This window comes from Macaca mulatta, chromosome 6 (assembly GCF_049350105.2).
Source record: "Macaca mulatta isolate MMU2019108-1 chromosome 6, T2T-MMU8v2.0, whole genome shotgun sequence".
NCBI lineage: Eukaryota > Metazoa > Chordata > Mammalia > Primates > Cercopithecidae > Macaca > Macaca mulatta.
Genome location: NC_133411.1, coordinates 68,674,725 through 68,694,027, shown reverse-complemented (window position 1 = coordinate 68,694,027; position 19,303 = coordinate 68,674,725). Strand labels below are relative to the sequence as shown.

The window sequence follows — 19,303 nt, the reverse complement described above, 5'->3', positions numbered from 1 at the left end:
AATTTGGTTCTCTATTGTCAAACTTAACAGCAAGAAACTCTTTGTTAAACATTGAACTGTTTCATTTCCTCTCAAGATGGCATTTTATTCTTTATATTTTCTTTTCTTTTTATTTATTTATTTATTTATTTATTTATTTATTTATTTTGAGAGAGAGGATCTTGTTATGTTGTTTAGGCTGCAGTGCAGTGGCACAGTCATTGCTTACTGTAACCTCAAACTACTGGGCTTCAGTGATCCTCTTGCCTTGGTCTCCTGAGTAACTGGGACAACAGGTGTGTGCCATCATGCCCAGTTAATTTTTTAAAAACAATTTTGTAGAGATGAGGTCTCTCTGTGCTGTCCAGACTGGTTTCAAACTCCTGGTCTCAAGCAATCCTCCTGCCTCGGCCGCCAAAATTGCTAGGATTAAAGGTCTGAGCCACCGTATCTGGAATTATATTTCTCTTTTATGTTTTTTTTCTAAAATTTAGATTAAGATTGAGATTAGGTGTTTTACCCTTTATGTTGCTATAAGAGAATACTAAAGAACGGGTCATTTATAAGAAAAAATTTATTCCTTACAGTTCTGGAGGCTGAAGTCCAAGGCCAAGGGGCCACATCTGGTGAGGGCCTTCTTGCTGGTGGGACTCTCTACAAAGTCCTGAGATGGTACAAGGCATCACATGGTGAGGGGCTCATGAGAGTTGGCTAGACTGGCTTTTATAACAGACTCACTCTCCTGGTAAGTAACTCACTCCCTCCATAACCCATTAATTACTACTCAGCAATAAAAAGAAAAAGGCTATTGATACAACATGGATGTCTTAAAAAACATACATCCGACTACAGGATATGGCGGAGTCCGGGCACTGTGTGGCTGGACCCCCAGCTCTGGGGCCACGCCACGGAACCGCTTACTGCTGCAGCTTTTGGGGTCACCCGGCCGCCGCTGTTACAGTCTTCCCCCGCATCAGAAGGTTCCATTGCCTTCTCTTTCCCCCACAATGCAGTCAGGCACCATAGCCCATTGGGAAAAAAAAGAGGGGGGCAAAATCAACGAAGGTGACCTAATTGCAGAAGTTGAAACTGATAAAGCCACTGTTGGATTTGAGAGCCTGGAGGAGTGTTATATGGCAAAGATACTTGTTGCTGAAGGTACCAGGGATGTTCCCATTGGAGCGATCATCTGTATCACAGTTGGCAAGCCTGAGGATATTGAGGCTTTTAAAAATTATACATTGGATTCCTCAGCAGCACCTACCCCACAGGCGGCCCCAGCACCAACCCCTGCTGCCACTGCTTCACCACCTACACCTTCTGCTCAGGCTCCTGGTAGCTCATATCCCCCTCACATGCAGGTACTTCTTCCTGCCCTCTCTCCCACCATGACCATGGGCACAGTTCAGAGATGGGAAAAAAAAGTGGGTGAGAAGCTAAGTGAAGGAGACTTACTGGCAGAGATAGAGACTGACAAAGCCACTATAGGTTTTGAAGTACAGGAAGAAGGTTATCTGGCAAAAATCCTGGTCCCTGAAGGCACAAGAGATGTCCCTCTAGGAACCCCACTCTGTATCATTGTAGAAAAAGAGGCAGATATATCAGCATTTGCTGACTATAGGCCAACTGAAGTAACAGATTTAAAACCACAAGCACCACCACCTACCCCACCCCCGGTGGCCACTGTTCCTCTAACTCCCCAGCCTTTAGCTCCTACACCTTCAGCACCCTGCCCAGCTACTCCTGCTGGACCAAAGGGAAGGGTGTTTGTTAGCCCTCTTGCCAAGAAGTTGGCAGTAGAGAAAGGGATTGATCTTACACAAGTAAAAGGTACAGGACCAGATGGTAGAGTCACCAAGAAGGATATTGACTCTTTTGTGCCTAGTAAAGCTGCTCCTGCTCCAGCAGCTGTTGTGCCTCCCACAGGTCCTGGAATGGCACCAGTTCCTACAGATGTCTTCACAGATATCCCAATTAGCAACGTTCATCAGGTTATTGCACAACGATTAATGCAATCAAAGCAAACCATACCTCATTATTACCTTTCTATAGATGTAAATATGGGAGAAGTTTTGTTGGTACAGAAAGAACTTAATAAGATTTTAGAAGGGAGAAGCAAAATTTCTGTCAATGACTTCATCATAAAAGCTTCAGCTTTGGCATGTCTAAAAGTTCCCGAAGCAAATTCTTCTTGGATGGACACAGTTATGAGACAAAATCACATTGTTGATATCAGTGTTGCAGTCAGTACTCCTATAGGACTCATCACACCTATTGTGTTTAATGCACATATAAAAGGGCTAGAAACCATTACTAATGATGTTGTTTCTTTAGCAACCAAAGCAAGAGAGGGTAAACTACAGCCACACGAATTCCAGGGTGGCACTTTTACGATCTCCAATTTAGGACTGTTTGGAATTAAGAATTTCTCTGCTATTATTAACCTACCTCAAGCATGTATTTTGGCAATTGGTGCTTCAGAGGATAAACTGGTTCCCACAGATAATGAAAAAGGGTTTGATGTGGCTAGCATGATGTCTGTTACACTCAGTTGTGATCACCAGGTGGTGGATGGAGCAGTTAGAGACCAGTGGCTTGCTGAGTTTAGAAAGTACCTTGAAAAACCTATCACCATGTTGTTGTAACTAACTCAATAGAAAGAAAAGAGAGCACCAAAGATTGAGGGGAGAAATCCTCCAGTGCAGGGGTATGAAGTGCAGGGGTATGAAGAAAAGACTCTCCCAGGTCACAATGATTCATTCTTATCAAGATGTTTATGTATTAAACAGGTGGTTCATTTTATTTTAACCAGTTATTTTTATTATTGAGTCTGTCTAGATAAGTTATTTATAATGGACATTACTGAATTTTTAAAATGCCGATTATACCCAAATATTGTGCACATTTAATAATCAGACACCAGATTTTTAGCTCTGTACTCCTAATTAAGGGACATGTAGCCTTGCCTAGCCCTCTGGTACTTCCACTAGGAAATGTAGAATAGGTAGAATTGTGGTTCCCTAAAGAAAAGGACATAAAGGTAACCTGGATGGAACCTTGAAGTTCTGAAATTTAATCTCCTAAAATGTTCTCCTTAGATGTGAGAGAAGGAGAAATCAGGAAAATTAATTCTCGTAGGGGAAGGGCTTGAATTGAAGCTTTACTTTAGAATTTAATCCTGGTTTGAAATTTTCCATTATATGATCTTGGTTTATCATCGATGGGAAGGGTAGAAAACTTCAAGGAAAATAAGTGAAATTTTCAAAGTCAACGTTTTGTTAGACCTTTTCAGCTGATTGTTTATTTTTCTGTGAATCCCTATACACAGTTGTTTCCCTTCCTCTTGAGATAATCTAAATATAAACCAGCCACTTGATATAAATGAAAGAAAAAATATATACATCCGTGAAGACAAAGGTTGATGGCCTTTGTGTGAGTTATACGGGCCCCAGTTTTTCAGTTTCTAATCTTTTATTCTTGGTATGTCATTATTTATTTATTTTTATTTTTACCTTTTCCATTTCCCCTTTCAGGAATATGTCATTATTTATTACTCTAACAAAATGTAGTGGGAAAGAGGAAGGTGCCTGCTACTTATCAGAAAATAAGTCAGATGGACTACTTGAGAAAGACACTGAAGCCAATAAAGAGAAACACTTAGAATGCCCAGTATGCTAATGACTATACTGTCTTCTATACTATATATAGTACTATATATATATATATAGTATGTGCATATACACACACATGCGATATACTATTTTTTCCTTCTAGGTATGAGTGATCATAGTTCAAATGAATAAAATGCAGCTAATTCACAAAGTTTTTTTTAATAAAAAAGTACAACTGACCTTAATGAAAATGCATTCCTCAAGTTTTTGAGAACCAATCTCAGTGAAGAAAATCTTTTGAGAATATCAAATACAGCCTCTCAGTAAAGGGCAGAAGCACAAATAGAATACAGTTAGATAACAGAAAGCTGAGAGGTTGACCTTGTCATGTGAGTTATTTACAGATAAATATACCTTATTTACTTATTCTTCTAAGTTAAAATTGAAACTGACAAAATTGGGCCTTCTTACTGCCCAGTAGAGCTATGAGAATTTCTTTACTGATTGATGAATACCATGGATATTTAGTCCTTGACTCACCTCCCCTGAGTCAGTACTGTACACAATACAAATTTGCTTAAGAAACCCTTCCACCCTACCCTAAAAGAACTTACAAAATTCTAGGTGAGGTGAAACATATCTGCAAATGAAATGCAAGATAATGACTCCCAAATATAGAGGTTTGTGCAGGAGTTAGAACCAAAATATTAATAAACTAGTGTGGTATGGATGTCCAATGAATCAGATCAGATGCCAGCCCTGAAAAACTGTCCTGCCTGTCCTAAAGCACAAGAGTGGAATATCAGTACTGGTTACATATAATGTGCTGTAGGATTGCATATTTGTATATTTTAGTAATTATTGATTCCACTGAATAATCACATATAGGTAATGGGCTAATCTATCTTCAGTTTTGAATAAAATAATGTTTCTAACATGAATTCTCTGTAGAAGCTTTTTTTTTTTTTCTTTTGAGATGAAGTCTCTCTCTGTCGCCCAGGCTGGAGTGCAGTGGCGTGATCTCGGCTCACTGCAAGCTCTGCCTCCCAGGTTCAAGCCATTCTCCTGCCTCAGCCTCCCGAGTAGCTGGGACTACAGGCATCCGCCACCATGCCCGGCTAATTTTTCTTGTATTTTTTAGTAGAGATGGGGTTTCACCGTGTTAGCCAGGATGGTCTTGATCTCCTGACCTCGTGATCCACCCGCCTCAGCTTCTCAAAGTCCTGGGATTACAGGCTGAGCCACCGCGCCCGGCCTTTGTAGAAGCTTTTTAAACAGAAGTTTAGATAAGCAGTGGGCTTAGAAAAATCCACATGAAAAGCCTTTAATAAATGAATGAATTCACCATCTCCCTTTCCCTTCAGTATGTGATTCCAGTGTCCATGTCCTCACCCATGAATGGGAAATGAAGGTGTGTGTTAAGTATTAAAATATAACAGGAGGAGGATCCTAGGGGTACTGCCTTAAACTGGGCCAAACTGCTTCTTTTGTTCTTCTGCCCACAAATGTTCTCCTTCATACTATAAGAAATGCTCCATTTTCTTAAGTACCTAAAACATTCAAAGATTCATTTGTGTTAACAAGCATTGTCTTAAAAAACAAAACCAGAAAATCATAGTGCTGTGTTTCCCTAAGTGTGGTTGAAGGACCACCTAAATGAAATTGCCTGTGGGGGAGGCCCTGGAAATATCTTTCACCAAGTACCTCAGGAAAGCCTAATGTACATTCAAGCTTCAGAATTAATGATGAAATTACTTTCTTTCCATTATGTAGCCAACATGTGTTGCAGTTTAATAAACTGACTTTTTGTTTGTTTGTTTGAGGAGAGTTAGGCAGTTGTGTACTTGGGACATTTTTGGTGGATTTAAGGCCTTGATGGATTTAGGACAGAATGAGATCCCTGGGTGTAAGGGATCTTACACCCTTCTGTTCCTTCCTTCTGTTGCGCCAATCATCTCTCCATTTCTCAAAACTAGAACTCCAGCTAAAACGTACTCAGACGGTGGGCTAAGTCAGTGTCTGTGGCTTATCTAGAAAACTACCTATTATGCTTTTGTTTCAGTGAAATACTTACTGTGAATTTCCAGCTGACTGAAATGCAAATATGCTTTAGAACCCTAGCTGGTTTAGGTTGAGTGCAGATGCTAAAATAAGGACTTTATCTTGCGTGCCTGCTTTGCATTTGTGGCCAGTGGAACTTCACTTGAAGCTATGGTTTCTCTATTTTCCTACTTTTTTCTGATTTCCTGTGAAATCAAAGCTTTCGCCTTAGGCATATCCCTAAACACTCGTGCAATTTCAGCTTCTCCTCTTCCACCAACTTTTCTTGGCCTTACAAATGTATTCAAGATGTTTTCGTCCTTGAAATAAGTCTGTCCTCTCTACTACCTTCTTTCTTCCTCCTATAAATAAGTATCTTGAGTAACTGGATCATAGAAAGGGAGTGATCCCAGAAGTCGGTTGAGCTGAGTGTTGGATCCAACTCTTTCTTGAAAAATCCTTCAGAACTTCAGTCATCACAGCTAGACAAACTCTAGAAGTCCCTCCAGTTCAAACCTTCCTCTGGGATGAGTTTATATTTATCAAGACAAGCTACTTTCAATGCCTCCTCACTCCTTGGAGCCTAGGTTTGATTTCTGCCACCCAACTGTGTATTATACTGTAGAAGTTTATAAATTATTAGCTAGTTTCATAATTCAGTAGGTTTTTTCTTCATATTCACTCAACACTGAAGAACTAGTGTTCTTTAGATTCTTTGACACTACCAATACCAGTTGTCATCCTTAACATTTTCTTTTTTTCATTTTTAAACATTTTAAAATAGAGTTGTCAGACATACACAGAAGTAGAGATTAACACCCATGTACTATCATCAATCATTCTCAAAAATTGTCAACATTTCACCAGTCTCTTAATACTATTTTTTAAAGAAAAAAATCATTTTGTTCTCATAACATTTCCATCACCCTCCAGAATTCTCTTGTGCTGTGCTTTGTAGTGAAACCCCCTCCATCCTCCAACCCCAGGCAACCTCTGACACGTTCTCTATCTTTATAGTTTAGCTTTCTCCAGAATTTCATAAATGAATTTTATAGTATGTATTCTTTGGAGTCTGGCTTATTTCACTTAACAGAAATACAGTTCAGATTCATCCATGTTGTATCAGTAGCCTTTTTCTTTTTATTGCTGCGTGGTAATTCATTGAATGGATATACCACTGTTTATCCATTTATTAGTCAAAGAAAATTTCAGTTGTTTATTATTTTGGGTGACTATGAATAAAGTCACTGTAAACATTTATGTACAAGTTTTGGAATGAATATAAGTCTTTCTCTTGGGTTAATATTAAGGGTAAAATTGCTGGGTCATGTGCTAAGCGTATGGGATTTTAATAAGAATTGTGTTGATCAATTTAGGAGAATTGATAACAATATTAAGTTTTCCAAACCATGAACGTGGTATCACTTACCATTCATTTAGGTTTTCTTTGATTTCTTTAATTTGATTTTTCTGCATAGATGCATAAGAATTTTTTCTTATTCTTTGAGTTCATCAATTTAATCAGGATTTGTCTTGCTATGCATCAGATTTTCTTACAATTTTGTTTTCTCAGTCTGTCTATAAAGTCAGTAGGAAATTATTTTTTGTTATGTATTTGAATATGTTACTTTTTCTTTTGTTGAATCCTGTACTTTAGAAAGACCAATTACCCTTGTTTAGGATCATCTTTGCCCTCCTTTTTTTTAAACATATATATTGCTTTAACCTTTATCATTTTCATTTGAACGCTTCAGTTTTTCTCCTATACCTAGAAATCACTGCTTGGCTCTGAATACTCTGTTTCTGGCTGTTTCTGATTTATTTTTTAGTGTGCTAATGATGCTTCGGTCCTCAATTTGTTTCATTGGTTCTACAGTCTCCCATTCCATTTTATTCTTTTATCATTTTATGAATACATGTCTTTAACTCAAAACACTTCTGGAGAATTTCCTTTTGTTCCTTTAGTTACCTTTTGTTGTTCTTGGTTCTTTTTTGTCTTCTGGGTCCTTTTTGCTTTGCTTTCTTTCCCCTTACAGTTTACTTATAAAGTTTTCCAGTGATTTTTTTTTTTCATCAAATGAATATTAGGGCACCTCTAGTCAGACTTGCTCTGATACAATTTGGGTGCTTTGCTATCTCTTTCCCTCAGTACTTTTGAGCCAGTTTGTTTTTAATCACTGAGCAATAGTTTGAGGGCTGATAATTTCAGTTCATAGTCATTTTTTCCTATAGCCTGAGGACATAAAAAGTGAAGGAAAGAAGAATTCAGGAACCTGGGTTGTATTTTCACTTTTAAGTAGTTTTCAATATTCATATCAAGATTCATTCCACCTCATAGGTTGCATCCCATTCCCTTTAAGGCATTTTTATCTGTTCACTAGTATATGGAGTTTCCATAATCAGAATCAATCCTGTTGTTCCGTTCACCTGGAGAAAAAAAAAATTAGTATTGTTAGTCCATTTGCTTCTCCTCCGATGTGGGGTTGCTTGTGAGGATTCTCAGGCTCTTTTGCATCCCCAGCGCAGATGGAGGAAGAGGCCGTGTTGGGTTAGGAACCCTGCCATGTTGTAGACGCCACTGTGCTCCCAACCCTTTCCTGGGCCACAGCGTTTTGCAATTTAGAACATTTGTGTGTAGCCCTTCCTTATTTGGTTGCCTCTCTGAAATTTTGTGGGCAGTTTTTCTTTTGACCATTTATTTTTCTTTTTTCTGTATTTGCAGCTGCTACCAATACCAAAGTAGAAGCTCCCTTCTGCAGCTCTCTGACTTGCTTCTTTATGTTTGTCCCTGGATTCTCTTTCTATTCCCCAACATGGGTGTTCCCTGAGGGGCTGCCTTTCTATGAACATAAAGATGGCAGTTCATAAGCCAAGCAGAGAGACCACAAACAGTTCCTTCAGCCCTCAGAAGGAACCGACCCTACTAACACTTTGGTTTTAGACTTCTAGCATCCAGAACTGTGAGACAATAAATTTCTGTTCCTTTTTTTTTTCATCATTTCTTCTTCTTTTTTTGCAGTATTTGAAGCTCCTACCAGGCAGCTTCCTTCTGCACCTTTCTGGCTGTTGCTTCTTTAAATTTGTCTCAGCTGCTCTTCCTGATTCCTAAACACTGGTGTCCCCTAAGTGTTACCCTTTGCCATGTCTCCTCCTATATTATTTCTCACAGAGATTTAGTCTGCTCCCACGACAATGATTGCTTCTCTTTATAGGTAACCCTGGCCTTAATCCTGGGCTCCAATTTTGGATTTTTCTTCAAGTTGAGTGAACATCTTCACTTTGGTGTATTAGTTTGCTACAACTGCTGTAATAAAGTGACATAAACTAGTTAGTTTAAGCAACAGATGTTTATTACTTCATAGTTCTGAAGATGAGAAATCTGAAATCCAAGTGTTGGTAGGGTTGGTTCTTTCTGAGGGCTGTGAGGAAAGAATCTGTACAGGCCTCTCCCCTTGGCTTATAGGTGGGTGTTCTTCCTGTGTGCATGTCTATGTCTGAATTTCCCCTTTTTATAAAGACCCCAGTCATAGTGGATTAGGGACCACGTAATGACCTCATTATAATTTGATGACTTCTGGAAAGACTCTTTCTCCAGATAAGGTCATATCCTGGAGGTTAGGACTTTAACATGGAAATGTTGGGAAGACACAATTCAATCCATAACACTTGGATATTTCCTCATACCACACATATTTCTTGCTACATGCCAGGCGTTGGTCTAGGCCCTGGGAACACGGAGGTGATGAGGCTCAGTCTCTTTCCTCTTCATGAGTAGAAAACATAAGAATAGATTTGCAATACTGTATACAGGAAGTGCTCTCATAGATGAGAGATTCTTTTGAGGATACCTTAGTGGCACACCTGGCCCTGACTGGCTGAATCAAGAATGACATCTCGGAGGAAGTGATGCTTATGCTGGATCCTTCCCAGTAGGATGCAATACGGGCTTATGCTGGATCCTTCCCAATAGGATGCAATACTGTGTAATTGCTCTCCCTGCTTTTAAACCACACCCTTAGTTACCCAGCCCTGGATTCCACCACCCAGTCGATCTTTCCAAAGCACCACTTTGATTAAGACATTTCTCAGTTGAGAAACCTGTAATGACTCCTCATGGTCAACAGAACTAACTCTAAAGAAATTATTTAGCCTCACTGGCCTTTGGTTCCTCCAGAATCAGGTGCCACTGCTGTAATCTACCTTTCCTGTCTTGATCTTCCTGTTGTTTCCATCGTTAGCCCTGTATGTTGCCAAGTGTAGCAACAAACATTTTGGAAATACATCTGCAACTTTTCATAATCTTATGAAGCCAGGATTTTTGTTTTGTTTCCTGCTGTACCATTGTCACCTAAAAAAGTGTTTGGCCTATAACATATACTTCAGAATATTGGTTAAATAAGCAAATGAATTTTCTCTACTTGCAATGCAGGCCTCTCCTTTCTCTCAGCTGTGCACATTTTTGCCCTATTGAAATTTTATTCTCAAGGCTCAGCTCATGTGTCCTTTCCTCCATTATGCCTTTCTTCTAGGTCACTTGTGGACACAGATGTGACTCTTCATTCCTAAAGACTTTTGCAGTCCGTGTGAACTGTTTGCATGCCCCTGCATTCTGCTTTGCATTGTAGAAATCTGAGTAGGTACCTTTTCCCTGCCAGATTCAGTTGTTTGAATTTAGGAATCATATTTTAAAAATAATATTGTGTCTTGCTTAGCACTTCTTGCACAATAATAGATGCTCAAAAGTTACTTTATGTTTGAAGAGAAAATGAATGAGAGGAGTATTTTGTATTTGTTTCAAAAAAAGTGGGGAAGAAGGCCTAAGAAATAGAGCATTTGGTCTGTCCCTCTTGCCTTCCCTTATTTTTCTGAGTTTACAACATTTTTAAATTCATTCAGCAGATATTTATTAAGCACCTGTTCTATTCAAGACTAGGACTATTCAAGTCCTAGCACTTAAATTACAAACAAGAATTAAACTGCCTTTGGGGTACTTATCACTTCTTCTGATAGACGTCCCAGTTGGTCCCAGTGGTCACTATCATCTGTACAGTTTTTAGGATGCTTTTCTTTACTCACATTTATTCATCCCAGAGTCTAGACTCTTTGCACATGTTAAGGCTGCCTGAGAGTAGGGCCCTTGTCTTTATCCTCCCATTCCGCACTGCCTAGCACTGAGCTTATACTTGATGGTGACTTCAGTGGGTCCTTTATTTCCCCTAAAGATTCTCTGACTCTTTTCTAAGTTTGCCCTGTCTCTCCAATTATAGAATGCTGAGTTAGAACCAGAGACTCCGGAAGGGTACTGATTGCTCTGCTTAGATTGAGAGGCCGTCTATTATCAATAAGAGTAAAAATAAGCGCAATAAGTAGCACAATGTTTAGCACTCGTGATAAGGTTTTTACATGAATTGTATTTGCTAGTGGTTCCTGTTGCTGTATCACTGGCTTCTAGGACTCCTTCATTTCTTACAAGTTATCATGTAAACTAGTTGAGGTTGGTGAGTAAACATCTAGTTTGTTTGCCTCTGCTCAAACTCAAAGAGTCATGATTATACTGAAGAGCTTGTGCCAAACAGAAATGCAATCTGAATTACTTTGGTGGGTCATGCACATATAAATGCCTCCTTTCTAGAGGCATTTAATTCTTAATAAATCCCTTTATGAAGGGAAAATGAGGAAGTGAAAATTGAGATGAAATAACAGAGTAGTAGGGAGTGGAAAGGATGGTAAAAATACTTGTTTGAGGTTCTGTTTGACATGGAAATGACTACTTTTAAACCAGATTGAAAGACAGGCCTGAGTTAATTCATATAGAAAATGTGGTAATATGTTATATTATTGGGGGATGGGAAACATCTATTTTATTGAAATACGTTGTATACCTGTCAGAACAACATGAGTTCATGGAAGTGATAAAACAACGATTACAAGTAGTAGCCCAAACCTAAGCTCTCTGTGTTTATAGGCTTATAGTGTGTTATCTGTATCAAAGAGACAATGGCACAAGATACTTCTAAATAGCAGATATAAAATTCACTAACAAGTCTTATACGGTGTTGCAAAGTATGTTTATCAGGCATACTTAACATATTCACTTATTGATCATGCTTTGTTTAAATGAAAATCAAGATTCGTTTAGCCTAAGCACCTATCAGAGGAAAGGTAGAGATCACTTGGATAGGCTTAGGCTGTAAGCTTCAGTTTATATTTGAAAAGACACTGCAGGGTAATCTCTGTGTCACGGCTACAGGCAGCATTGTCTCTCAGCCTTCCTTCTTCCATGTGAGCTAACCACTCTTCTTCCTTATTCTGGGATTCTCCTTTCTCCCTGAGGTCATGTGCTTCCGCCTGTGACTTGTGGGGTGGGATGGGACGGTAAAATATAATGTAGATTAACAAAGAAATCACTGCAGTCCCAGTGTTTTGTTTTGTTTTTGTTTTTGTTTTTGTTTTCAGTGCTTGGTTTAAATGTTGGCATGTGATGCAATTCTGGGAAGGGACATTTAAGGGCCCCTGGAGGAGCATTGAGAAGGATTTTGAAGCTCCTAAAAAGAGACACAGAGAAAATTCTCTTTCACTGCTCTAAATAAAGGTGTATGAGAATGTGCTATTTGGAATGGTTGCTACTATCTTTTTCCGTAAAAACGACAAAAGAGAATTTTGCCAACTCAGTAGAACTCGCCTATCTTTGGACTTCTTATACTATGAGAAAACATATCCTCTTACTGGTTAAGCCATTTTGAGTTTTCTGTTACTTGCAGATGAAAGCATCTTCCCTGATTCGGTAACATTGCCATTTGAAAAATAGAAAGTTAGGTGACTAGTATCTTTAACGTTTCTCCATCAGTTTTGTTTGCCTAAATTACAAGGCTTGTGGTCTAATTTTCTGTAATTTACTAAGATACAAGATATAGTAGGTAGGGATTTTCTCTTTCACAGATACTTAAGAACTTTAAGCAGTCGTCCCTGATATTAAATGTTAGTTTACATCCTGGATATATGTGCTGATTCAAACATCTGTCCCCGTATTTCACATCTCTCATGAGTTCTTTTGAAACCCCAGATTAATCTTTTCCAGCATTGATTGCACCTCCTATTCCTGCCCTTCTTGACTCAGAAGCCTTATCATTCCTGAGTGACCCTTTTTTTTTTTTTTTTTTCCAAGCCAAACTGTATCCAGCTTTATTAAAGGTACTTTCCATAAACAATCATGGTATTTCAGGCAGGACATGGGCAGACAGTTGTTAACAGTATACAACAACTTTCAAACTCCCTTCTTCAATGGACTACCAAAAATCAGAAAGCCACTATAAAACCCAATGAAGTCTTCATCTGATGGTCTGAACAGGGAAAGTTTAGAGTGAGGGTTGACATTTCACATTTAGCATGTTGTTTAACAACTTTTCACAAGCCGACCCTGACTTACTTTCAGGAAGTGAAATGAAAATGGCAGAATTTATCTGAAGATCCACAATCTAGAAATGAAACTACTGCTGTTTTGACAGGTGCCATCTCAGTGGCATCACTGGAAAGTCCAGATTGCCTGACACACTGGTAACCAATGACTGGGGGTCAGGTCCCAACAGATGTCTGGGCTAAAGGGAGTTAAGTCTGTGCTGAAAGGTAGAAAGGGAGAAGAGGACATAAAAACAAACTTCTTTTTCCATACCACAAGGCTTTTGTGCCAAGGTGGCCATGTGTGTCAAAGTCAGGGAATCCCTCCTCCAGGGAACCAAGAGGAAGTCTCTCAAAACTGGAAGGGAATGGTGTTTTCCCCACATCAATCCAGCTTTGAGACATTCTGTTAGTGACATATGCCCCTTCCCCCCAAAAAAACAACGAAGTGTTCTGTGTGCTAACAACATAGCTTTAAAAAAAAAAAAGTAAAACAAAATTCTGCATTTTTATAAAACCTGATAAAAAATAGTATTTCAAACTGTACAGTCACCAGAAGTACACAGTTATCAAAAATGCACACACTTCACTTGACATCTCCAGCACCTTCAGCTTTCTGTGCCTGGTCTGTTTTGGCATCTCCATTTTCTGCAGGGTTATTCGCCTCCTTGCCGGCATCAGCTTTTCCCTTTTTCCCTTTGGGTACCTTCTCTCCCTTCTTTGCAGGGGCCTTTTTAGGCCTGGGCTCTGACTTTGGAGGAGCAGGTTTAGCAGACAACCTCGCGGATCTTCTCTGTGGTTCGTCCTTCACCTTGGCTTTATCTCCTTTAGCATCCCCTTCAGCCTTTCTCTTGGGCGTGGTGGCGACGGCGGCGGGAGGTAGGAGCTGGACGCCAGATGCAGCGCGCGCGGGCTTTGGTTGGTCCGGGGGTCGTTCTCGCTTCTTCTTCACACTGCTCCGACCTTCTTTAACTGAATCCTTTGTCACGTATTTTATGCCTGTTGCTCATGTTGTCATGGGTGTCGTCATGTCTGAGAATGATTTATGAAGCTTTAAGAAAAGATTCTCAAAGCTGGCCCATCAGAATTTTCCCAAACATTAACTGAATCCAGATCTCTCTCTGGATGGTTCTGGTTTTCAACCATGTTTAAAAACCACTGACATAAGGGATATAAAAGAAAAATTGTACTGACCCAATCCCATACCTAAAGTAAATGGTTTTAAATCTCACTTGACAAACTCACAAGTCTGTATTAGAGTCCTCCAGAGGGACAGAACCAATAGGATATATGTATATATATAAAAGAGAGTTTATTAGGGAGAATTAGCTCACAGGGCAAAGTCTTACAATAGGCCATCTGCAAGCTGGAGAGAGAGAAGCTAGTAGTGTAACTCGTTTCAAGTTCAAAAGCCTCAAAACCAGGAAAGCCGACAGTGCAGCCCTCAGTCTGAGGTGAAAGACCTGAGAGCCCCTGAGAGGCCGCTGGTACAAGTTCCCAGAGTCCAAAGGCCAAAGAGCCTGGAATCTGACATTCAACGGCAGGAGGAGATGGAGCAAGCGTCCTGCAAGGGAAAAAGAGTGAACAGACTCAGCAAGCTGCTTATCCTTCCTTCTGCCTGCTTTGTTCTAGTTTCTTCATTATTTTTTTTCTTTTTTTTTGAGACAGGATCTTGCTCTGTCACCCAGGCTAGAGTGCAGTGGCACGATCATGAGTCACTGCAGCCTTGACCTCCCATGCTCAAGCCATCCTCCTGCCTTAGCCTCCTGTGTAGCTGAAACCACAGGTGTGCACCACCATGCCTGGCTAATTTTTTTATTCTTTTTGTAGAGATGGGGGCTTACTTTGTTGCCCATGCTGGTCTTCAACTCCTAGGCTCAAGTGATCCCCTTGCCTTGGCCTCCCAAGTGCTGGGATTATGGATGTGAGCCACCACACCCAGTACTCTTTAGGGTTTTCTAGTTGTAAGACCCTATTGTCTACAAGGAGACACATTAACTTCTTCCTTTCTGATTTGGATGCCTTTTTATTTCTTTTTTGCATAATTGCTGTGGCTAGATCCTCCAATACAGTCTGCCTTTCGTATCTGTGGGGGATTGGTTACAGGACCCCATACCAAAATCTGAGATTGCTGTAGTCCAGGCCAGGCACAGTGGCTCATGCCTATAATCTGAGCACTTCGGGAGGTCAAGGTGGGAGGATCACCTGAGCCCAGGAGTTTGAGACCAGCCCGGGCAACACAGTAAGACACCCGTCTCTACAAAAAATAAAAAATTAGCCAGGCATTTTGGCATATGCCTGTAGTCCCAGCTACTCGGGAGGCGATAGTGGGAGAATTGCCTTAGCCCAGGAGATGAAGGCTGCAGTGAGTTGTGATCATGCCACTGCATTCTAGCCTTGGTGACAAAACAAGACCCTGTCTCCAAATAAATAAGTAAAACATTTTTTAAAAGTAGAATGCTTAATGGTATAGTACAGTTGACCTTCCATAACTGAGGATTCCACATCCACCAACAGTGGATTGAAAATATGTATAATTGACCCTCTGATTCCATGGATGCAGAACCCATGAATATGGAGGGAAGACTACTGTGTTGAATAGAAGTGAGGGCGCAACAAAGAGGTCATTCAAACACACAGTGAGATGGTTGCCACCCACAAGCCAAGAGAAGAGACCTCAGAGTGGGACCTTATCTTGCTGGCACCTTGATCATGAACTTCCAGCCTCTAGAACTGTGAGAAATAAATTTCTATTTTTTAAAACAAAAAACAAAAAAAGTGGTGAGAGTGGGCGTCCTTGTCTTGATCTTAGAGGAAAAGCTTTCAACTCTTTTTTTTTTTTTTTTTTTTTTTTTGAGACGGAGTCTCGCTCTGCCGCCCAGGCTGGCGTGCAGTCGCCGGATCTCAGCTCACTGCAAGCTCCGCCCCCCGGGTTCACGCCATTCTCCTGCCTCAGCCTCCCGAGTAGCTGGGACTACATGCGCCCGCCACCTCGCCTGGCTAGTTTTTTGTACTTTTTAGTAGAGACGGGGTTTCACCGTGTTAGCCAGGATGGTCTCGATCTCCCGACCTCGTGATCCGCCCGTCTCGGCCTCCCAAAGTGCTGGGATTACAGGCTTGAGCCACCGCGCCCGGCCTCAACTCTTTACTGCTGAGTATTATGTTAGCTTTTTATATATGGCCTTTATTGTTTTGAGGTTTCTTCTAAACCAAATTCATTGAGTTTTTATTATAAAAGGATGCTGAATTTTGTCAAATGCTCTTTATGCATCCATTGGAATGATTATGTGGTCTTTGTCTTCCATGTTATTAATGTGGTGTATCACATTTATTGATCTGCATGTGTTGAACCATCCTTGTATCCTAGGGATAAATCCCACTTGATCATAGTGAATGATCTTTTTATGTGCTATTGAATTTCATTTGCTGGTATTTTCTTCAGGATTTTTGCCTGTGTGTTCATCAAGGGTATTGGCCTGAAGTTTTCTTTTCTTGTAGTGTCCTTGTCTGGCTTTGGTATCTGGGTAATGCTGACCTTTTGAAATGAGTTCTGAAGTATTCCCTCCTCTTCAGTATTCCCTCCTCTTCAGTTTTTTTTGGAAGAGTTTGAGAAGAATCACTATTAGTTATTCTTTAAATGTTTGGTAGAATTTAACAGTGAAGTTATCAGGTCCTGGACTTTTATTTTATGGGAGGTTTTTGATTACTGACTTGATCTCCTTACCCACTATTGGTCTGTTTAGATTTTCTCCCGCTTCATGATTCAATCCTGGAAGGTTATATGTTTCCAGGAGTGTATCCATTTATTCTGGGATATGTTGGTGTATCATTTTTCATAGCAGTTCTTATTATCCTTTGCATTTCTGTGGTATCAGTTACAATGTCTCTTTTTTCATTTCCAATTTTATTTGTTAATACTCTTTTTTTCCTTTGTCCAGCTAAAGGTTTGTCAATTTTGTTGAGCTTTTTAGATAACCAGCTGTTAGTTTTGTTATCTTTTATTGTTTTTCTAGTCTTTATTTCATTTAGTTCGACTCTAATCTATATTGTTTTCTTGCTTCTGCTGACTTTGTTTTTCTTTTTCTAGTTACTTGAAGTGTAATGTTAATTATTTATTTGAAGTTTTTTTTTCTTTTCTATTATAGGCATTTAAACTTCCCTCTTAGAACTGCTTTTGTGGCATCCCATAAGTTTTGGTAAGTTGTGTTTTCATTTTCGTTTGTCTCAATATTTTAAAATTTTCATTTTGATTTCTTTTTTGACCATGAGTTGTTCAGGTGCATGTTGCTTACTTTCCATGTATTTGTGAATTTTCCACTTTTCCTCCTGTTACTGATTTGTAGTTTCACACCATTGTGATAAGAAAAGATGCTTGATATGATTTCAGTCTTCTTAAATTTGGTAACATTTGTTTTGTGGCTCAGTATATCATCTGTCATGGAGAAAGTTCTGTGTACACTTAAGGAGAATGTGTATTTTGCTGCTGTTGGATAGAATGTTCAGCACATGTCTGTTAGGTTCATTTAGTCTAATGCGTACTTCAAGTTCAGTGTTTCCTTATTTATCTTATGTCTTCATGATTTATGCAATGTTGAAAGTAGGACATTATTTTTTTTTATTTTTTTTTATTTTTTATTTTTTTTTAGTAGAGACGGGGTTTCACCGTGTTAGCCAGGATGGTCTCGATCTCCTGACCTCGTGATCCGCCCGTCTCGGCCTCCTAAAGATGTGGCGGGCGCCTGTAGTCCCAGCTACTCAGGAGGCTGAGGCAGGAGAATGGCGTAAACCCGGGAGGCGCAGCTTGCAGTGAGCTGAGATCCGGCCACTGCACCCCAGCCTGGGCAGCAGAGCGAGACTCCGTCTCAAAAAAAAAAAAAAAAAAAGAAAGTAGGACATTAAAGTCCCCTACTATTGTTGTATTGTAGTCTTTCTCTCCTTTCAGATCTATTAATCTTTGCATTATTTTTGGTGCTACTATGTTGGAATCATATATATTTATAATTGTTATATTCTCTTGATGAATTGACCCCTTTATCACCATATAATGATCTTACCTTTTGTGACAGTTTTTGACTTAAAGTCTATTTGGTCTGATATAAGAAAATAATTTTTTTTTACAGCTTTATTTTTATTTCAAACTTTTATTCCTTGGGGTGGTAGAAAACTATTTTAGTCAGCTTTAATCTCTAAGCACCTCCCCTCCGACCTCAGCAAGTTAAAAAAGCTTATGTAGTATCAAGGTAATTGGGAGGAGGAACCCTTTAATCCTCCATGTTCTCTGTCTACAATGCCATCCTTTGAGATATTCAGGGTCCCATCAGGTCTTTGGCCACTTATACTTGCAGATCCGAAGAGATATACGTTGTTTCTACTTTTATGACTCCTTCATTTTCTATGGCTCTTATGCAATATTTCCATAAACCTAGAAAATCTGAAAGTTTTCTCAGTTAATTTAGAAACTTTTTTTGCCAAGGTTGAGGACACACACCTGTGACACAGCCTCAGGAGGTCCTGACAACATGTACCCATGGTGGTCAGGGCACAGCTTAGTTTTATACATTTTAGGGAGACATGAGACATCAATCAGTGTATGCAAGAAGTATATTGGTTCGATGTGGAAAGGCGGGACAACTCAAAGCAAAGGCAGGAAGACTCGAAGCAGGGAGGGGGCTTGCAGGTCACAGATAGGTGAGAGACAAAGGATTGCTTGCATTCTTTTGCATTTCTGATTAACCTTTACAAAAGAGGTGATCAGGAACGCATTTATCTCAGAGAGCAGAGGATAACTTTGAAAAGAATTGGGGGCAGATTTGCCCTAAGCAGTTCACAGCTGCTTTTTCCCTTTAGTGATTATGGGGGCCCAAGATATTTTCCTTTCACACTTCCATGCCTATTGGGGGTGCTCAGAAGTCTTTATACTGCTCTTGCACCAGACTGGAGCAAAAGAAACTTTCAGTGGCTACCTAAAGTCCAACTGGCCACCTGTCCCAGCTCTGCCTAGGCAATAGTGCCTGAGTTCTTCTGTTCTTGCCTCCCGTTTTCCTACCTGGCACTTCCTCAGGGCTTATTACCTTTCTGTCCGGGATCTGTACTAATTCCTTTCCTCGGACTCTCCTTCCCTCAAGCCTGAAGGATGCTTTTCTGTGCCAGGACGCATGGGCACCTCTTGTCTCTACCCTGTATTCTGTATGGCTAGGTGCCTAAGCTTTTGTAACCCAAAAGCTACGATAAAACTTTCTTTGCTTTCTGCTGTTCTCTTTTATTTCCAAGGCAGTGTT

At 39.9% G+C, this 19,303-nt stretch overlaps 1 protein-coding gene and 1 pseudogene across 9 annotated transcripts in view; both read left to right on the top strand.

Annotated features, from left to right (window-relative positions):
• Positions 1-19,303, top strand: part of ELOVL7 (ELOVL fatty acid elongase 7) — a 94,629-nt gene that overhangs the window by 33,307 nt on the left and 42,019 nt on the right. For 3 of the 8 annotated variants that reach the window (XM_078004188.1, XM_078004185.1, XM_015140008.3), the window contains exons 2-3: positions 567-724; positions 17,171-17,221. The exons of 1 other annotated variant lie outside the window; for it this stretch is intronic. The gene's annotated coding sequence lies outside the window, so the exon portion shown is untranslated. 8 annotated transcript variants of the gene reach the window in all.
• Positions 824-3,367, top strand: LOC713467 (dihydrolipoyllysine-residue acetyltransferase component of pyruvate dehydrogenase complex, mitochondrial pseudogene; annotated as a pseudogene). The gene has a single exon (XR_001445292.3). The product of XR_001445292.3 is annotated as a dihydrolipoyllysine-residue acetyltransferase component of pyruvate dehydrogenase complex, mitochondrial pseudogene (transcript).